Genomic DNA, 19064 nt, shown 5'->3' with positions numbered 1-19064 from the left:
AGAGGGCTCTCAAGGGATGGTCAAGTCAGTGCTCGGGGAGGTATGTAGGTGTTTCCATGGGGGCAACTACGGTGGAAAGTCCAAACCAGGTCTCCACCATGCACATTCCCCCCGAATATGCCGATTTGTCTCTCGCCTTCTGTAAAAAGAAGGCGACTCAATTACCACCCCATCGACAGGGGGATTGTGCGATAAATCTCCAGGTAGGCGCTGCACTTCCCCGGAGTCACGTGTATCCCCTGTCACAGGAAGAGACGGCGGCTATGGAGACATAAGTCTCCGAATCTCTGGGGCAGGGATACATTCGGCCATCTACTTCACCTGTCTCCTCGAGTTTCTTTTTTGTGAAGAAGAAGGATGGAGGTTTACGCCCGTGCATTGACTACCGGGGTCTCAATCAGATCACTATCAAGTACAGTTATTCACTACCGCTCATTGCTAGTATGACGGAGTCATTGCAAGGGGCGCGCTTCTTCACAAAATTGGATCTCAGGAGCGCGTACAACCTGGTGCGTACCGGGAGGGAGATAAGTGGAAGACAGCATTCAGTACCACCTCTGGGCACTATGAGTACCTCGTCATGCCATACGGGTTGATGAATGCTCCATCAGTCTTCCAATCCTTTGTTGATGAGATTTTCAGGGACCTGCACGGACAGGGTGTAGTGGTGTATATTGATGACATTCTCATATACTCCGCTACACGGGCCGAGCATGTGTCCCTGGTGCGTCAAGTGCTTGGTCGACTGTTGGAGCATGACCTGTATGTGAAGGCGGAGAAATGTCTGTTCTTCCAAGAGTCCATCTCCTTCCTAGGGCACCACCTGTCCGCATCAGGAGTGGAGATGGAGATTGACCGCATTTCGGCCGTGCGTAATTGGCCGACTCCAACCACGGTGAAGGAGGTGCAGCGATTTTTGGGTTTTGCCAACTACTACCGGAGGTTTATCCGGGGCTTTGGTCAGGTAGCGGCTCCCATTACCTCCTTGCTGAAGGGGGGACCAGTGCGACTGCAGTGGTCAGCTGAGGCGGACAGGGCTTTTGGTCATCTGAAGGACCTGTTTACCTCGTCTCCAGTGCTGGCTCATCCGGATCCCTCCTTAGCATTCCAGGTTGAGGTGGACGCGTCCGAGGCTGGGATAGGAGCTGTACTGTCTCAGCGCTCGGGTACGCCACCAAAGCTCCGCCCCTGTGCTTTCTTTTCTAAGAAGCTCAGTCCGGCGGAGCGCAACTATGATGTGGGGGACCGGGAGCTGTTAGCTGTGGTTAAGGCTCTGAAAGTGTGGAGGCATTGGCTTGAGGGGGCTAAACACCCTTTCCTCTTTTTGACTGACCATCGCAATCTGGAGTACATCCGGGCGGCGAGGAGATTGAACCCTCGCCAGGCAAGGTGGGCCATGTTCTTCACTCGTTTTGTGTTTACTCTTACTTACAGACTAGGTTCCCAGAACGCTAAGGCAGACGCCCTGTCCCGACTGTATGACACAGAGGAGAGGTCCATTGAGCCCACTCCCATACTTCCGGCGTCATGTCTGGTGGCACCGGTGGTGCGGGAGGTTGACGCGGACATCGAGCGGGCGTTACGTACTGAGCCCACTCCCCCCCAGTGTCCAGAGGGTCGTATGTACGTGCCGCTCGAGGTTCGCGATCGATTGATCTATTGGGCTCACACGTCACCCTCCTCTGGTCATCCTGGCATCGGTCGGACAATGCACTGTCTTAGTGGGAAGTACTGGTGGCCCACTTTAGCCAAGGACGTGAGGGTTTACGTTTCCTCCTGCTCGGTGTGCGCCCAGTGTAAGGCACCTAGACACCTGCCCAGAGGGAAATTACAACCCCTACCCGTTCCTCAATGGCCGTGGTCCCATCTATCAGTGGATTTTGTTACGGACCTTCCCCCCTCACAAGGGAACACCACGATCCTGGTCGTTGTAGATCGGTTTTCTAAGTCCTACCGTCTCATTCCTATGCCAGGTCTCCCTACGGCCCTACAAACTTCTGAGGCCCTATTTACACACGTCTTCCGACACTACAGGTGCCTGAGGATATTGTATCGGATCGGAGTCCCCAGTTCACCTCAAGGGTCTGGAGGGCGTTCATGGAACGTCTGGGGGTCTCGATCAGCCTGACCTCAGGTTTTCACCCCGAGAGTAATGGGCAGGTGGAGAGAGTTAACCAGGATGTGGGTAGGTTTCTGCGGTCCTATTGCCAGGACCGGCCGGGGGAGTGGTCAGGTTTTATCCCCTGGGCAGAGATGGCCCAAAAGTCACTCCGCCACTCATCCACTAACCTTTCTCCCTTTCAGTGTGTGTTAGGTTATCAGTCCTGGCACCTTGGCATCAGAGCCAGATCGAGGCTCCTGCGGTGGATGAGTGGTTTCAGCGCTTGGAAGAGACCTGGAACGCTGCCCATGTATGCCACCGCAGTGAGGCCCTGGTGTATGCACCGGAGGACCGGGTCTGGCTCTTGACCCGAAACCTGCCCCTTCGCCTGTCCTGCCGGAAGCTGGGTCGGCGGTTTGTGGGGCCATTTAAAGTCCTGAGGAGATTGAACGAGGTTTGTTATAGGTTACAGCTTCCTCTGAATTACCGTATTAACCCCTCATTCCATGTGTCTCTCCTCAGGCCGGTGGTAGCTGGTCCACTCCAGGAGTTTGAGGTACGGGAGGTTCCTCCGCCCCCACTGGACATCGAGGGGGCACCGGCGTACTCGGTCCTTTCCATCCTGGATTCGAGGCGTCGGGTGGGGGGCCTGCAGTATCTCGTGGAGTGGGAGGGGTACGGTCCGGAGGAACAGTGCTGGGTCCCTAGGAGGGACATCCTCGATCCCTCCATGTTGAGGGATTTCCACCGTCGTCATCCGACTCGCCCTGCGCCGCGTCCTCCTTGCCGTCCCCGAGGCCGGTATCGGCACACGGCTGGGGCCGCGCGTCAAGGGGGGGGGTACTGTCACAGATTCAGCTGAGGCTGCTCCTCCTCCTTGCTCGGGCAGGCTTTGGCGTTCGTCATCACCGGAGTACTAGCTGCTACCGATCTATGTTTCTGTGTTCTACTTGTCTTGTCTTTATTGTTCACACCTGGTTCCCATTAGGTATTGATTACTTCCCTATTTACCCTCTGGCTCCCACTGTATGTTGTGCGTGTTTGTTCATGTTTGGTTGTCGTCTGGTGAGCGGGTTTGTTTCCTCCCTGCGTGGAGGTTATGTTATTTACGTTACCTACGAGTAAAGTACGTTTTCGATTAGCTCTGTGTCCTGCACCTGACTTCGTCCTACCGCATCACACTGACACCCTGACAAAGGCTTCCTAAGGCAAGTGCCTTAGGAGAGCAGTTAAAGGTACCCGGATCCAGCTGTCAAGGGAGCTCACAAATTAAGTAAGGCCTGGCCATTTTGTTGGTTTTTACCCTACGATTTTTACCACACACACGCCAGCAGCCACACACAACCCAGCTGTTAATGAATATTTGTTAGTGGTTAATACTCTGTTTGATTTATTGTGTGGGGTCTTTTAATTTTTTTTGTTTTAGTGGGTTTTTGACAGGTTAGAAAGGATGCTGTGCACAAATGAAATTGTTTGAAGTTTCTATTGTCAGTGTTTTGGTTGCACATGTAAATTCTCTTGATAAGAAATGTACTGAAAAACCCTATGTAAACCTGACTGACCTCTGTTCTGACTTCCTGGTGAGGCTTGATCACCCTCACTAGAAAGACTGGAGACATTGGGTGAGATTTAAATGGGCTATGTAAACACTAATAATTAGAAGAAGTTTATAATTGATCAATAGTCCTATGTGTGATTCGGAACATGAGAAGGACAGAGAGAGAGCGGTGCCCCTGAATGAGGGACACCTGTCTCTAGTCTATTTTACCATTACCTTATGGGATACAATTATTTCCTTATGGAGTTATCAATAGTTGTAATTCTAATTTGATTTGTTATCACAATTTGTTTATTTTTTATTCAACATGTGTCCCAAGGGGGAATTGGTGTCAGAAGTGGTATAGAAGCTAAAATCTAAATGTTTACATTAAAATGTATTTGATGATTATCACAGATTAAGTGATAAGAGGAGGGATTGAACTTTAATGTTTATGCTTTTCTAATAACTAATTTCTGTGTTCTATTCATGTGCTTTTCTAATAACCATTTCCTGTGTTCATGCAAGTGACTGACTGAACGAATCCTCACTATCAGTAGCTGCAATTTGGCAGTATGCCCAGACCTTTGTTTTGAGAACAAAATATATCTCAGTTTCAAGGTCTCAGCTTAAAGAGAAGAAGCCTCGTGAGGTATTGGTCTGTCACATGTTATGAACCAGTATTGGTTGGTCACATGAATGAAACAAAACGGTAATGATGAATTCATTATGCTAAATCATGCAAATATAACTTGTCTGTTTATAGCCGTATATAAGACAACTGCTGGGACTGCCCCAGCAGAGCTCCTGATTGACATGTGTACTATGGTGCATTGAGTTGGTTGGAACCTCTCCAGCGCGCTGATAATAAAGGATGATTAATTTAAGATTGACTTTGAGTGTCCCTGGTGGTAATTTCCACGACATGGTGGTGAATTTCCATGACAGGTGCTTCCACAAAGTACTGAGTAAAGGGTCTGAATACTTATGTAAATGTGACTTAAAGACACACACTTCTTGAGCAGTTCAAGAATTACCTTCACGAAAAGGTTGCAATCTACATTTATGAGCACAAGGATCTTACTCTTGAGAAAGCTGCAGTTCTTGCAGATGAGTTTGTGTTGACACATAAAGCTACCTTCGTGGACCCAGTACAGTGCCCAAAGATAAAGATAGGCAGAAAACAACTGTTTTTTCATATCCGCCGGTTTATCATTACTGCCGTGAGAAAGAACACACTGTCTCTCAGTGTCCTAAATTGAAACAGAAAAATTTGAGAGAAAAAGCAGTTTCTTCTTGTCAGAGCACTCCAGCCCATTAAGTCTCTGGTTGGGACTGGTGTATCTCCTAAACACGATTTTGGATCAGATGTGTATGAACCCTTTGTTTCAGATGGGTTTGTGTCTCTGCAGAGTGGTGAAGAATCAGCAAGACACTGGGGTGGCCCAATCCTTCATTTTGGAGGGTGTTTTGCCTTTGTCTGACACTTCAGCAACTGGTTACAGTGTGTTAGTACAAGGTGTGGAGATGGGTTGCATGGAAGTTCCTTTGTATAATGTGGAACTAAAGTCTGATCTTATTTCTGGTTCCGTTGTCGTTGGACTGAGGCTTAGTCTACCGGTGAAGGGGGTCTCATTCATTTTGGGAAACGATTTGGCTGGAGGGAAGGTCGTTACACGTGCTATGTCTAAGAAAGGCGCCGGGAGCAAATCTAGTGTTGAGGAGGATGTCAGCGATCCCACCATGACCGATTTGTCTGACACGTTTATGGGGGATTCTGATTTTGGTAAAAGAGAGTTGACCTGTCCTTTGACAACCCCAAAGGTGAGCGAGTTTGTTGGACCGCTGAAGGAAGAGAGGGTTCATACAGTTCACACTTCGATGTCTAGGAAACAGCTGATTAGTGATCAGAGTAATGATGTTTCTCCCCTCTTTTTGCTGAGATACGTCCAGAGGAGGAGTTTGATGAAGTTCGTATGGGGTACTTTGACAGAGATGGTGTTCTAATGAGGATATGGCATTCTCGCGCCACTTCTGGGCAAGACGATTGGCCCGGTGTATCTTAAATTATCGTTCTAGTTACGCTTCGACAAGAGATACTGTGGTTGGCTTACGATGGTAGTATGACAGGCCATCTTGGGGTCAACAAGATATATGACCGTATTTTGCATAACTTCTTACATTTTACATTTACATTTTAGTCATTTAGCAGACACTCTTATCCAGAGCAACTTACAGTAGTGAGTGCATACATTTTCATACTAGTCCCCCATGGGAATCGAACCCACAACCCTGGTGTTGCAACCGCCATGCTCTACCAACTGAGCTACACGGGCCTGGTCTGAAACAGGATGTTGTGCCTTACTGTAAATCCTGTTGCATTTGCCAGTGGATGGTTAAACTGAACCAAGCTGTACCGGTTGCACCTTTGCAGCCTATTCCTGCTTTTGACTAACCTTTCAGCAGAGTTCTGATGGACTGTGTTGGTCCTTTGACCAAAGCCAAGAGTGGTAACCAGTTTCTATTAACCATAATGTGTGCTGCCACTCGTTTCCCTGAGGCCCATCCACTGAGGAAAATCACGGTTCACAGTATTGTTAAGGCCCTGGTAAAATTATATTCAACGTTTGGACTTCCGCAGGTAGTGCAGTCGGACCAAGGTTCGAATTTCATGTCAAAGGTCTTCCAGCAAGTGCTACAACAGTTGGGTGTAACCCATTGCCCCTTTAGTGCCTACCACCCAGAGTCTCAAGGTGCTCTTGAGAGATTTCATCAGACTTTGAAGTCTATGTTGAGAGCTTACTGCTTTGAGTTTGAGAAAGACTGGGATGAAGGGATCCCTCTTGTGCTGTTTGCAGCGTGGGAGGTTGTTCAGGAATATCTCGGTTGTAGTCCGAATGAACTCGCGTTTGGACATCATGTCAGAGGTCCTTTGAGTTTGCTGAGAGAGGTTGTTGCAGGGCGATACCTTAAAAACAAAAACAAATCTGTTGGAGCACGTTAACGCATTTCGATACAGATTGCACCGCGCCTATGAGTTTGCCAGTGAGAATCTGGAGAGGGTGCAAACGAAAATGAAAGTTTGGTACAATCGGAAGGCCCGAAACCGCACTTTTGATGTGGGTCACCAAGTCCTGGTTTTGTTGCCCGTTCTGGGGTCACCGTTGCAGGCTCGTTTTTCAGGCCCTTTCCCCATAGTAAAAAAAAGAGCCTAATCTGGATTACATCATTGCCATACCGGAGCGCAGGAGAAAAACCCGGCTGTGTCATGTCAACATGTTGAAACCATACTTCACCCGCTGCGAATGGGCGGCGAAGTTGGTGGAAAACAGTAGTGATGTTCTGCCTGTGACCACTGTTGTCACTGTTGACTATAGTCTTCCTCAAGAGTACGAGGAAAGCCCAATACACCCTGTGCCGTTTGGTCAGTTGAGTAACTTTTGTTTGGGCTCATTCCAAGGGGATGAAAGTTACAGAAACGAATGTGAGTTTTTAAAAACTTGTGAGTTTTATGCAACTACAGAAAAAAATGAGAAAAAAAGAAGAAAAGATTGTAAAACACACACCAAAAAAATAAGAATATATGTATATATACAGTACCAGTCAAAAGTTTGGACACACCTACTCATTCAAGGGTTTTTCTTAATTTTTACTATTTTCTATATTGTAGAATAATAGTGAAGACATCAAAACTATGAAATAACACATATGGAATCATGTAGTAACCAAAAAATTATTAAACAAATCAAAATATATTTTATATTTGAGATTCTTCAAATAGCCACCCTTTGCCTTGATGACAGCTTTGCACACTCATTGCATTCTCTCAACCAGCTTCATGAGGTAGTCACCTGGAATGCATTTCAATTAACAGGTGTGCCTTCTTAAAAGTTCATTTGTGGAATTTATTTCCTTTGTAATGCGTTTGAGCCAATCAGTTGTGTTGTGACAAGGTAGGGGGTGTAGCCCTATTTGGTAAAAGACCAAGTCCATATTATGGCAAGAACAGCTCAAATAAGCAAAGAGAAATGACAGTCCATCATTACTTTAAGACATGAAGGTCAGTCAATACGGAACATTTCAAGAACTCTGAACGTTTCTTCAAGTGCAGTCGCAACAACCATCAAGCGCTATGATGAAACTGGCTCTCATGAGGACCGCCACAGGAATGGAAGACCCAGAGTTACCTCTGCTGCAGAGGATCAGTTCATTAGAGTTACCAGCCTCAGAAATTGCAGCCCAAATAAATGCTTCACATTCAAGTAACAGACACATTTCAACATCAACTGTTCAGAGGGGACTGTGTGAATCAGGCCTTCATGGTCGAATTGCTGCAAAGAAACCACTACTAAATGACACCAGTAAGAAGAAGAGACCTGCTTGGAACAAGAAACACGAGCAATGGACATTTGACCGGTGGACATTTGTCCTTTGGTCTGGAGTCCATGTCTTTGTGAGACGCGGTGTGGGTGAACGGATGATCTCTTCATGTGTAGTTCCCACCGTAAAGCATGGAGGAGGAGGTGTATGGTGTGGCAGTGCTTTGCTGGTGACACGGTCTGTGATTTATTTAGAATTCAAGGCACACTTAACCAGCATGGCTACCACAGCATTCTGCAGAGATACGCCATCCCATCTGGTTTGGGCTTAGTGGGACTATCATTTGTTTTTCAACAGGACAATGACCCAACACACCTCCAGGCTGTGTAAGGGCTATTTGACCAAGAAGGAGAGTGATGGAGTGCTGCATCAGATGACCTGGTCTCCACAATCCCCCGACCTCAACCCAATTGAGATGGTTTGGGATGAGTCGGACCGCAGAGTGAAGGAAAAGCAGCCAACAAGTGCTCAGCATATTTGGGGACTCCTTCAAGACTGTTGGAAAAGCATTCCAGGTGAAGCTGGTTGAGAGAATGCCAAGAGTGTGCAAAGCTGTCATCAAGGCAAAGGGTGGCTATTTGAAGAATCTCAAATATAAAATATATTTTGATTTGTTTAACACTTGTTTGGTTACTACATGATTCCATATGTGTTATTTCATAGTTTTGATGTCTTCACTATTATTCTACAATGTAGAAAATAGTAAAAATAAAGAAAAACCCTGGAATGAGAAGTTGTGTCCAAATATATATATTATATATATATTTATACAGTGCTATGAAAAAGTATTTGCCCCCTTTCTAATTTTCTCTACTTTTGCATATTTGTGATACTGAATGTCATCCAATCTTCAACCAAAACCTAATATTAGATAAAGGGAACATAAGTGAACAAATAACACAACAATTACATATTTATTTCATTTATTTCATAAACAAAGTTATGCAACACCCAATTCCCCTGTGTGAATAAGTAATTGCCCCCTTACACTCAATAACTGGTTGTGCCACCTTTAGCTGCAATGACTCCAACCAAATGCTTCCTGTAGTTGTTGATCAGTCTCTCACGTCGCTGTGGAGGAATTTTGGCCCACTCTTCCATGCAGAACTGCTTTAACTCAGTAACGTGTGGGTTTTCAAGCATGAACTGCTCGTTTCAAGTCCTGCCACAACATCTCAATTGGGATTAGGTCTGGACTTTGACTAAGCCATTCCAAAACTTCCAATTTGTTTGGTTTTCGCCAGGCATTACTGGAACCATGTCGTCCAAAAAGTTATACTTTTGAATCATCTGTCCATAGAACGTTCTTCTAAGAGTCTTGATGATCATCCAGGTGCTTTTTGGCAAACTTGAGTCAACTTTTTGGACGAGATGGGTCCCATTATGCCTGGCGAAAACCAAACACTGCATTCCACAGTAAGAACATCATACCAAAGGTCAAGCATGGTGGTGGTGGTGTGATGGTTTGGGGATGCTTTGCTGCCTCAGGACCTGGACGACTTGCTTTAATAGAAGGAACCATGAATTCTGCTCTGTATCAGAGAATTCTATAGGAGAATGTCAGACCATCCGTCTGTGAGCTGAAGCTGAAGCGCAGCTGGGTCATGCAGCAAGACAATGATCCAAAACACACAATCAAGTCTACATGAAAATTGCTAAAAAGCAACAAATTGGAAGTTTTGGAATGGCCTAGTCAAAGTCCAGACCTTATCCCAATTGAGATGTCGTGGCAGGACTTGAAACGAGCAGTTCATGCTTGAAAACCCACACGTCACTGAGTTAAAGCAGTTCTGCATGGAAGAGTGGGCCAAAATTCCTCTACAGCGACGTGAGAGACTGATCAACAACTACAGGAAGCATTTGGTTGGAGTCATTGCAGCTAAAGGTGGCACAACCAGTTATTGAGTGTAAGGGGGCAATTACTTTTTCACACAGGGGAATTGGGTGTTGCATAACTTTGTTTATGAAATAAATGAAATAAATATGTAATTGTTGTGTTCTTTGTCCACTTATGTTCCCGTTATCTAATATTAGGTTTTGGTTGAAGATCTGATAACATTCAGTATCACAAATATGCAAAAGTAGAGAAAATTAGAAAGGGGGCAAATACTTTTTCATAGCACTGTATATATATATATATATATATATACAGTGGGGAGAACAAGTATTTGATACACTGCCGATTTTACAGGTTTTCGTACTTACAAAGCATGTAGATGTCTGTAATTTTTTATCATAGGTACACTTCAACTGTGAGAGACGGAATCTAAAACAATAATCCAGAAAATCACATTGTATGATTTTTTAGTAATTAATTTGCATTTTATTGCAAGATATAAGTATTTGATCACCTACCAACCATTAAGAAATCCGGCTCTCACAGACCTGTTAGTTTTTCTTTAAGAAGCCCTCCTATTCTCCACTCATTACCTGTATTAACTGCACCTGTTTGAACTCGTTACCTGTATAACAGACACCTGTCCACACACTCAATCAAACAGACTCCAACCTCTCCACAATGGCCAAGACCAGAGAGCTGTGTAAGGACATCAGGGATAAAATTGTAGACCTGCACAAGGCTGGGATGGGCTAAAGGACACTAGGCAAGCAGCTTGGTGAGAAGGCAACAACTGTTGTCGCAATTATTAGAAAATGGAAGAAGTTCAAGATGACGGTCAATCACCCTCGGTCTGGGGCTCCATGCAAGATCTCACCTCGTGGGGCATCAATGATCATGAGGAAGGTGAGGGATCAGCCCAGAACTACACAGCAGGACCTGGTCAATGACCTGAAGAGAGCTGGGACCACAGTCTCAAAGAAAACCATTAGTAACACACTACGCCGTCATGGATTAAAATCCTGCAGCGCACACAAGGTCCCCCTGTTCAAGCCAGCGCATGTCCAGGCCTGTCTGAAGTTTGCCATTGACCATCTGGATGATCCAGAGGAGGAATGGGAGAAGGTCATGTGGTCTGATGAGACAAAAATAGAGCTTTTTGGTCTAAACTTCACTCGCTGTGTTTGGAGGAAGAAGAAGGATGAGTACAACCCCAAGAACACCATCCCAACCGTGAAGCATGGAGGTGGAAACATTATTCTTTGGGGATGCTTTTCTGCAAAGGGGACAGGACGACTGCACCGTATTGAGGGGAGGATGGATGGGGCCATGTATCGCGAGATCTTGGCCAACAACCTCCTTCCCTCAGTAAGAGCATTGAAGATGGGTCGTGGCTGGGTCTTCCAGCATGACAACGACCCGAAACACACAGCCAGGGCAACTAAGGAGTGGCTCCGTAAGAAGCATCACAAGGTCCTGGAGGGGCCTAGCCAGTCTCCAGACCTGAACCCAATAGAACATCTTTGGAGGGAGCTGAAAGTCTGTATTGCCCAGCGACAGCCCCGAAACCTGAAGGATCTGGAGAAGGTCTGTATGGAGGAGTGGGCCAAAATCCCTGCTGCAGTGTGTGCAAACCTGGTCAAGACCTACAGGAAACGTATGATCTCTGTAATTGCAAACAAAGGTTTCTGTACCAAATATTAAGTTCTGCTTTTCTGATGTATCAAATACTTATGTCATGCAATAAAATGCAAATTAATTACTTAAAAATCATACAATGTGATTTTCTGGATTTTTGTTTTAGATTCCGTCTCTCATAGTTGAAGTGTACCTATGATAAAAATTACAGACCTCTACATGCTTTGTAAGTAGGAAAACCTGCAAAATCGGCAGTGTATCAAATACTTGTTCTCCCCACTGTATATATATACAGTGGGGGGAAAAAGTATTTAGTCACCGACCATTTGTGCAAGTTCTCCCACTTAAAAAGATGAGAGAGGCCTGTAATTTTCATCATAGGTACACGTCAACTATGACAGACAAATTGAGATTTTTTTTTCCAGAAAATCACATTGTAGGATTTTTTATGAATTTATTTGCAAATTATGGTGGAAAATAAGTATTTGGTCACCTACAAACAAGCAAGATATCTGGCTCTCACAGACCTGTAACTTCTTCTTTAAGAGGCTCCTCTGTCCTCCACTCGTTACCTGTATTAATGGCACCTGTTTGAACTTGTTATCAGTATAAAAGACACCTGTCCACAACCTCAAACAGTCACACTCCAAACTCCACTATGGCCAAGACCAAAGAGCTGTCAAAGGACACCAGAAACAAAATTGTAGACCTGCACCAGGCTGGGAAGACTGAATCTGCAATAGGTAAGCAGCTTGGTTTGAAGAAATCAACTGTGGGAGCAATTATTAGGAAATGGAAGACATACAAGACCACTGATAATCTCCCTCGATCTGGGGCTCCACGCAAGATCTCACCCCGTGGGGTCAAAATGATGGTGAGCAAAAATCCCAGAACCACACTGGGGGACCTAGTGAATGACCTGCAGAGAGCTGGGACCAAAGTAACAAAGCCTACCATCAGTAACACACTACGCCGCCAGGGACTCAAATCCTGCAGTGCCAGGCGTGTCCCCCTGCTTAAGCCAGTACATGTCCAGGCCCGTCTGAAGTTTGCTAGAGTGCATTTGGATGATCCAGAAGATGATTGGGAGAATGTCATATGGTCAGATGAAACCAAAATAGAACTTTTTGGTACAAACTCAACTCGTCGTGTTTGGAGGACAAAGAATGCTGAGTTGCATCCAAAGAACACCATACCTACTGTGAAGCATGGGGGTGGAAACATCATGCTTTGGGGCTGTTTTTCTGCAAAGGGACCAGGACGACTGATCCGTTGAAAGGAAAGAATGAATGGGGCCATGTATCATGAGATTTTGAGTGAAAACCTCCTTCCATCAGCAAGGGCATTGAAGATGAAACGTGGCTGGGTCTTTCAGCATGACAATGATCCCAAACACACCGCCCGGGCAACGAAGGAGTGGCTTCGTAAGAAGCATTTCAAGGTCCTGGAGTGGCCTAGCCAGTCTCCAGATCTCAACCCCATAGAAAATCTTTGGAGGGAGTTGAAAGTCCGTGTTGCCCAGCGACAGCCCCAAAACATCACTGCTCTAGAGGAGATCTGCATGGAGGAATGGGCCAAAATACCAGCAACAGTGTGAAAACCTTGTGAAGACTTACAGAAAACGTTTGACCTGTGTCATTGCCAACAAAGGGTATATAACAAAGTATTGAGAATCTTTAGTTATTGACCAAATACTTATTTTCCACCATAATTTGCAAATAAATTCATTAAAAATCCTACAATGTGATTTTCTGGATTTCTTTTTCTCATTTTGTCTGTCATAGTTGACGTGTACCTATGATGACAATTACAGGCCTCTCTCATCTTTTTAAGTGGGAGAACTTGCACAATTGGTGGCTGACTAAATACTTTTTTCCCCCACTGTATGTATATATACACTGCTCAAAAAAATAAAGGGAACACTTAAACAACACATCCTAGATCTGAATGAATGAAATAATCTTATTAAATACTTTTTTCTTTACATAGTTGAATGTGCTGACAACAAAATCATACAAAAATGATCAATGGAAATCAAATGTATCAACCCATGGAGGTCTGGATTTGGAGTCACCCTCAAAATTAAAGTGGAAAACCACACTACAGGCTGATCCAACTTTGATGTAATGTCCTTAAAACAAGTCAAAATGAGGCTCAGTAGTGTGTGTGGCCTCCACGTGCCTGTATGACCTCCCTACAACGCCTGGGCATGCTCCTGATGAGGTGGCGGATGGTCTCCTGAGGGATCTCCTCCCAGACCTGGACTAAACTCCTGGACAGTCTGTGGTGCAACGTGGCGTTGGTGGATGGAGCGAGACATGATGTCCCAGATGTGCTCAATTGGATTCAGGTCTGGGGAACGGGCGGGCCAGTCCATAGCATCAATGCCTTCCTCTTGCAGGAACTGCTGACACACTCCAGCCACGAGGTCTAGCATTGTCTTGCATTAGGAGGAACCCAGGGCCAACCGCACCAGCATATGGTCTCACAAGGGGTCTGAGGATCTCATCTCGGTACCTAATGGCAGTCAGGCTACCTCTGGCGAGCACATGGAGGGCTGTGCGGCCCCCCAAAGAAATGCCACCCCACACCATGACTGACCCACCGCCAAACCGGTCATGCTGGAGGATGTTGCAGGCAGCAGAACGTTCTCCACGGCGTCTCCAGACTCTGTCACGTCTGTCACATGTGCTCAGTGTGAACCTGCTTTCATCTGTGAAGAGCACAGGGCGCCAGTGGCGAATTTGCCAATCTTGGTGTTCTCTGGCAAATGCCAAACGTCCTGCACGGTGTTGGGCTGTAAGCACAACCCCCACCTGTGGACGTCGGGCCCTCATACCACCCTCATGGAGTCTGTTTCTGACCGTTTGAGCAGACACATGCACATTTGTGGCCTGCTGGAGGTCATTTTGCAGGGCTCTGGCAGTGCTCCTCCTGCTCCTCCTTGCACAAAGGCGGAGGTAGCAGTTCTGCTGCTGGGTTGTTGCCCTCCTACGGCCTCCTCCACGTCTCCTGATGTACTGGCCTGTCTCCTGGTAGCGCCTCCATGCTCTGGACACTACGCTGACAGACACAGCAAACCTTCTTGCCACAGCTCGCATTGATGTGCCATCCTGGATGAGCTGCACTACCTGAGCCACTTGTGTGGGTTGTAGACTCCGTCTCATGCTACCACTAGAGTGAAAGCACCGCCAGCATTCAAAAATGACCAAAACATCAGCCAGGAAGCATAGGAACTGAGAAGTGGTCTGTGGTCACCACCTGCAGAACCACTTCTTTATTGGGGGTGTCTTGCTAATTGCCTATAATTTCCACCTGTTGTCTATTCCATTTGCACAACAGCATGTGAAATTTATTGTCAATCAGTGTTGCTTCCTAAGTGGACAGTTTGATTTCACAGAAGTGTGATTGACTTGGAGTAACATTGTGTTGTTTAAGTGTTCCCTTTATTTTTTTGAGCAGTATATATATATATATATTTTTTTAAATAAATAAGAGGTGGCTGTTTTGTCTTATATTTAATTACTGACAACCAGTAGACGCCATGTTTATATTGGAGAAGGCGACGCATAAGTAGCGACGCATTTAAGTTGATTATGTTGTGCAATAGAAGTTGTTTTCTGTTGGTGGTGAGCAAACTTTTGAGGTTGGACTTTAGCACATATAACTCGCTAGCACGTAGGGCGCACAGATTGGCGTCACCTCGTTAGTCAGTATGTACTGTATTACACTTGTGCTGGTTGCCATCTCGTTAGTGGGAAGGTTTTTGGTTTGCTTCCTGCCTTTAAGTTTGGTGTGGGTTTTTCTTTTGTTTGCCTCTTCTTGGGCAAACTTAGTGGGCGCTCATGGTGGGTGTTTTTTAGGTTCCAGTTGTTGTTGCATGTCAACTTTCAGGGGACGCCTCCATGAGTGTCTTTCAGAACCCCTCCTAAAACCCCACCTGTTTCATTTTGGTTGTTGGTCAGTGACTATTTGTTAGTTCCCCCTTCTGTTTGAGCGACTCTATTTGGTTTTTTCTTGCTGGGGAATGTAACACGATTAATTGAGGCTGTTCTGAGGGCAAAGGGGGGTGCAACTCAATATTAGGAAGGTGTTCCTAATGTTTTGTACACTCAGTGTACATAACACTAATATGAGAAAAATATCGTTTTTTTTTATGTAAGTGCCTAATATTATTTCAGTTTTTTAGAGCTTCCTCTGATGTGTGTTTGGCTGTCATCGGACTGTGTATGTCACACCCTGGTTCTGGGACTCATTATGTTGAGCCAGGGTGTGTGCAGTCTATGTGGTTTTGTTCTATGTTGGGTGTCAAAGTGTTGTATTTCTAGGTTTGGTCAATGACTCCCAATCGGAGGTAACGAGTGTCAGCTGTCGGCTCGTTATCTCTGATTGGGAGCCATATTTATTTCTGTATGTTTTCCTGTGGGGTTTGTGGGTTATTGTTCCGTGTTTCAGTCGTTGTACTGTGGACTTCACGAGTCGTCTTTTGTTTTGTATTTTACGTGCTTTACTCTAATTAAAGTCATGTTCGTTCAACGCGCTGCGCTTTGGTCTCCTTCACTCCTAGACGATCCGACAGAATAACCCACCAAAGAAAGACCAAGCAGCGCGTCCAGGAGCAACAGGATCCACCTACACAGGATTTATATCCACCCATAAAGGATTCATGGACATGGGAGGAGATTCTGGATGGTAAGGGACCTTGGGCACAACCGGGAGAATATCGCCGTCCTCGGGAAGAGCTGGAGGCAGCTAAAGCCGAGAGGCGGCGATATGAGGAGGCAGCACGGAGGCAAGACTGGAAGCCTGTGGGTACTACCCAAGAATTTCTTGGGGGGGGGCTAAGAGGGAGTGTGGCGAAGTCAGGTAGGAGACCTGCGCCTACTCCCTGGACTGACCGTGGAGAGCGAGAGTACGGGCAGACACCGTGTTACGCAGTTGAGCGCATGGTGTCTCCTGTACGCAGGCATAGCCCGGTTCGGTACAGTCCAGCTCCACGTATCGGCCGGGCCAGATTGAGTGTTGAGCCGGATGTCATGAGGCCGGTCCCACGCAGCAGGTCACCAGTGCGTCTCCTCGGGCCGGCGTACATGGCACCAGCCTTACGCATGGTGTTCCCGGTTCGCCCACATAGGCCGGTGCGGGTTATTCCACCTCCCCGTACTGGTCGGGCGACGGGGAGCATCAACCCAGGTAAGGTTGGGCAGGCTCAGTGCTCAAGGGAGCCAGTACGCCTGCACGGGCCGGTATTTCCGGCGCCACCTCCTCGCTCCAGCCCAGTACCACCAGTACCTACACCACGCACCAGGTTTCCTGTGCGTCTTCAGAGCCCTGTGTCTCCTCCACGCACTGGCTCGATGGTGCGTGTCTCCAGCCCTTTACCACCAGTGCATACACCACGCACCAAGCCTCCTGTGTGTCCCCAGAGTCCTGTGCGTCCTGTTGTTGCTTCCCGCACTAGCCCTGAGATGCGTGTCCTCAGCCCGGTACCTCCTGTTCCGGCACCACGCACCAGGCCTACGATGCGCCTCAGACGGCCAGAGTCGGCCGTCTGCCCAACGGGGCCTGAACTGTCCGTCTGCCCAACGGCGCCTGAACTGCCCGTCTGCCCAACGCCGTCTGAACTGCCCGTCTGCCCAACGCCGTCTGAACTGTCCGTCTGCCCAACGCCGTCTGAACTGCCCGTCTGTACTGAGCCTGCCAAGCCGCCCGTCTGCCATGAGCCTTCAGAGCCGTCCGCCAGACCGGAGCCGCTAGAGCTCTCCGCCAGACAGGATCAGCCAGAGCCTTCCGCCAGACAGGATCAGCCAGAGCCTTCCGCCAGACAGGATCAGCCAGAGCCTTCCGCCAGACAGGATCAGCCAGAGCCTTCCGTCAGACCGGATCAGCCAGAGCCTTCCGCCAGACCGGATCAGCCAGAGCCTTCCGCCAGACAGGATCAGCCAGAGCCTTCGGCCAGACAGGATCAGCCAGATCCGTCAGCCTGCCATGAGCAGCCAGATTCGTCAGCCAGCCATGAGCAGCCAGATCCGTCGGCCAGCCATGAGCAGCCAGATCCGTCGGCCAGCCATGAGCAGCCAGATCCGTCGGCCAGCCATGAGCAGCCAGATCCTTCAGCCAGCCATGAGCCGTTCAGCCAGGATCCGCCAGAGCCGTCCAGCCAGGATCCGCCAGAGCCAGCCAGCCAGGATCCGCCATTGAGTCAGGTGCTGCCCCTTATCCTGGTGCTGCCCCTTAGTCCGGTACTGCCCCTTAGTCCGGTGCTGCCCCTTAGTCTGGTGCTGCCTCTTAGTCCGGTGCTGCCCCTTAAACCGGTGGGGGTCATTTGGAGGAACCTACGTAAGCGGGTAGTGACGATGGTGGGGTGGTGGTCTAGGCCGGAGCCAGAACCGCCACCGAGGAGGTATGCCCGCCCAGCCCTCCCCTGTTTGGGGGTTTTGAGGCGCGGTCGCAGTCCGCGCCTTTAGGGGGGGGTACTGTCACACCCTGGTTCTGGGACTCATTATGTTGAGCCAGGGTGTGTGCAGTCTATGTGGTTTTGTTCTATGTTGGGTGTCAAAGTGTTGTATTTCTAGGTTTGGTCAATGACTCCCAATCGGAGGTAACGAGTGTCAGCTGTCGGCTCGTTATCTCTGATTGGGAGCCATATTTATTTCTGTATGTTTTCCTGTGGGGTTTGTGGGTTATTGTTCCGTGTTTCAGTCGTTGTACTGTGGACTTCACGAGTCGTCTTTTGTTTTGTATTTTACGTGCTTTACTCTAATTAAAGTCATGTTCGTTCAACGCGCTGCGCTTTGGTCTCCTTCACTCCTAGACGATCGTGACAGTGTAGATGTGGACCTCTGGCTGTGTGACTGGGGCTTGTCCAAATAGCTCCCTGACTATGTGTCCTAAGTAATGTTCCCTCTAAGCTGTGCGCAGTAGCCCGAGACTGCCTCGCAGCTCCCCCAGGACTGCCATGCAGAAGAAATATCAGCCCACAGAGAAGCACAAGATGGAACTTCACTCAACTTTCTAGCGCAGTGGTCACCAACCGGTTGATCACGATCAACTTGTCGATCTCCAAGGCATTCCTAGTTGATCGCCAAATTGTTTTGTAAAAAACCCAACGCTAAAGCCTTGTGTTACAATCTTTTCTTATTCGTCTTGGGCTGTTGACGGTAGGTGAACCCGATTCAGCTGCCCTGCATGCCGGGTTGGCGAACTGTTGCCATTTTGAACCATTTCATGTGTCTGAAGGTACAAACTCTGCCCTACCGGCGGGCCCGGAGAGCAAATCAAGTATACTATAGGCCTACTGTTGGCCAATCGGGTGGCTCAGTTTAGCATGCCTGCAGTAAAGTAGCAGGCATAAGAAAGCTACAGCAAAGTGGATACTGTGAGATTTCAAAATGTTTAAAATGACTAGAGAGACTGTCAACAAATACAGCAAAGAGCTGCTGTTTTTATGAGTGAGTTCATGTTTAAATTCTTACTCAGGACTGTCAACACTTTGTATTTAACACTTTTATAAGCCATATAAAATGCGCATTCTTCCAATTTCAACTCAGCGCTACAACGAGCACTGCAGC

The sequence above is a fragment of the Coregonus lavaretus genome (genome assembly GCF_964263955.1).
Source record: "Coregonus lavaretus genome assembly, chromosome: 15".
Lineage (NCBI taxonomy): Eukaryota > Metazoa > Chordata > Actinopteri > Salmoniformes > Salmonidae > Coregonus > Coregonus lavaretus.
The sequence above is the reverse complement of the archived record's forward strand: the minus strand, read 5'-3'. Positions refer to the sequence as shown.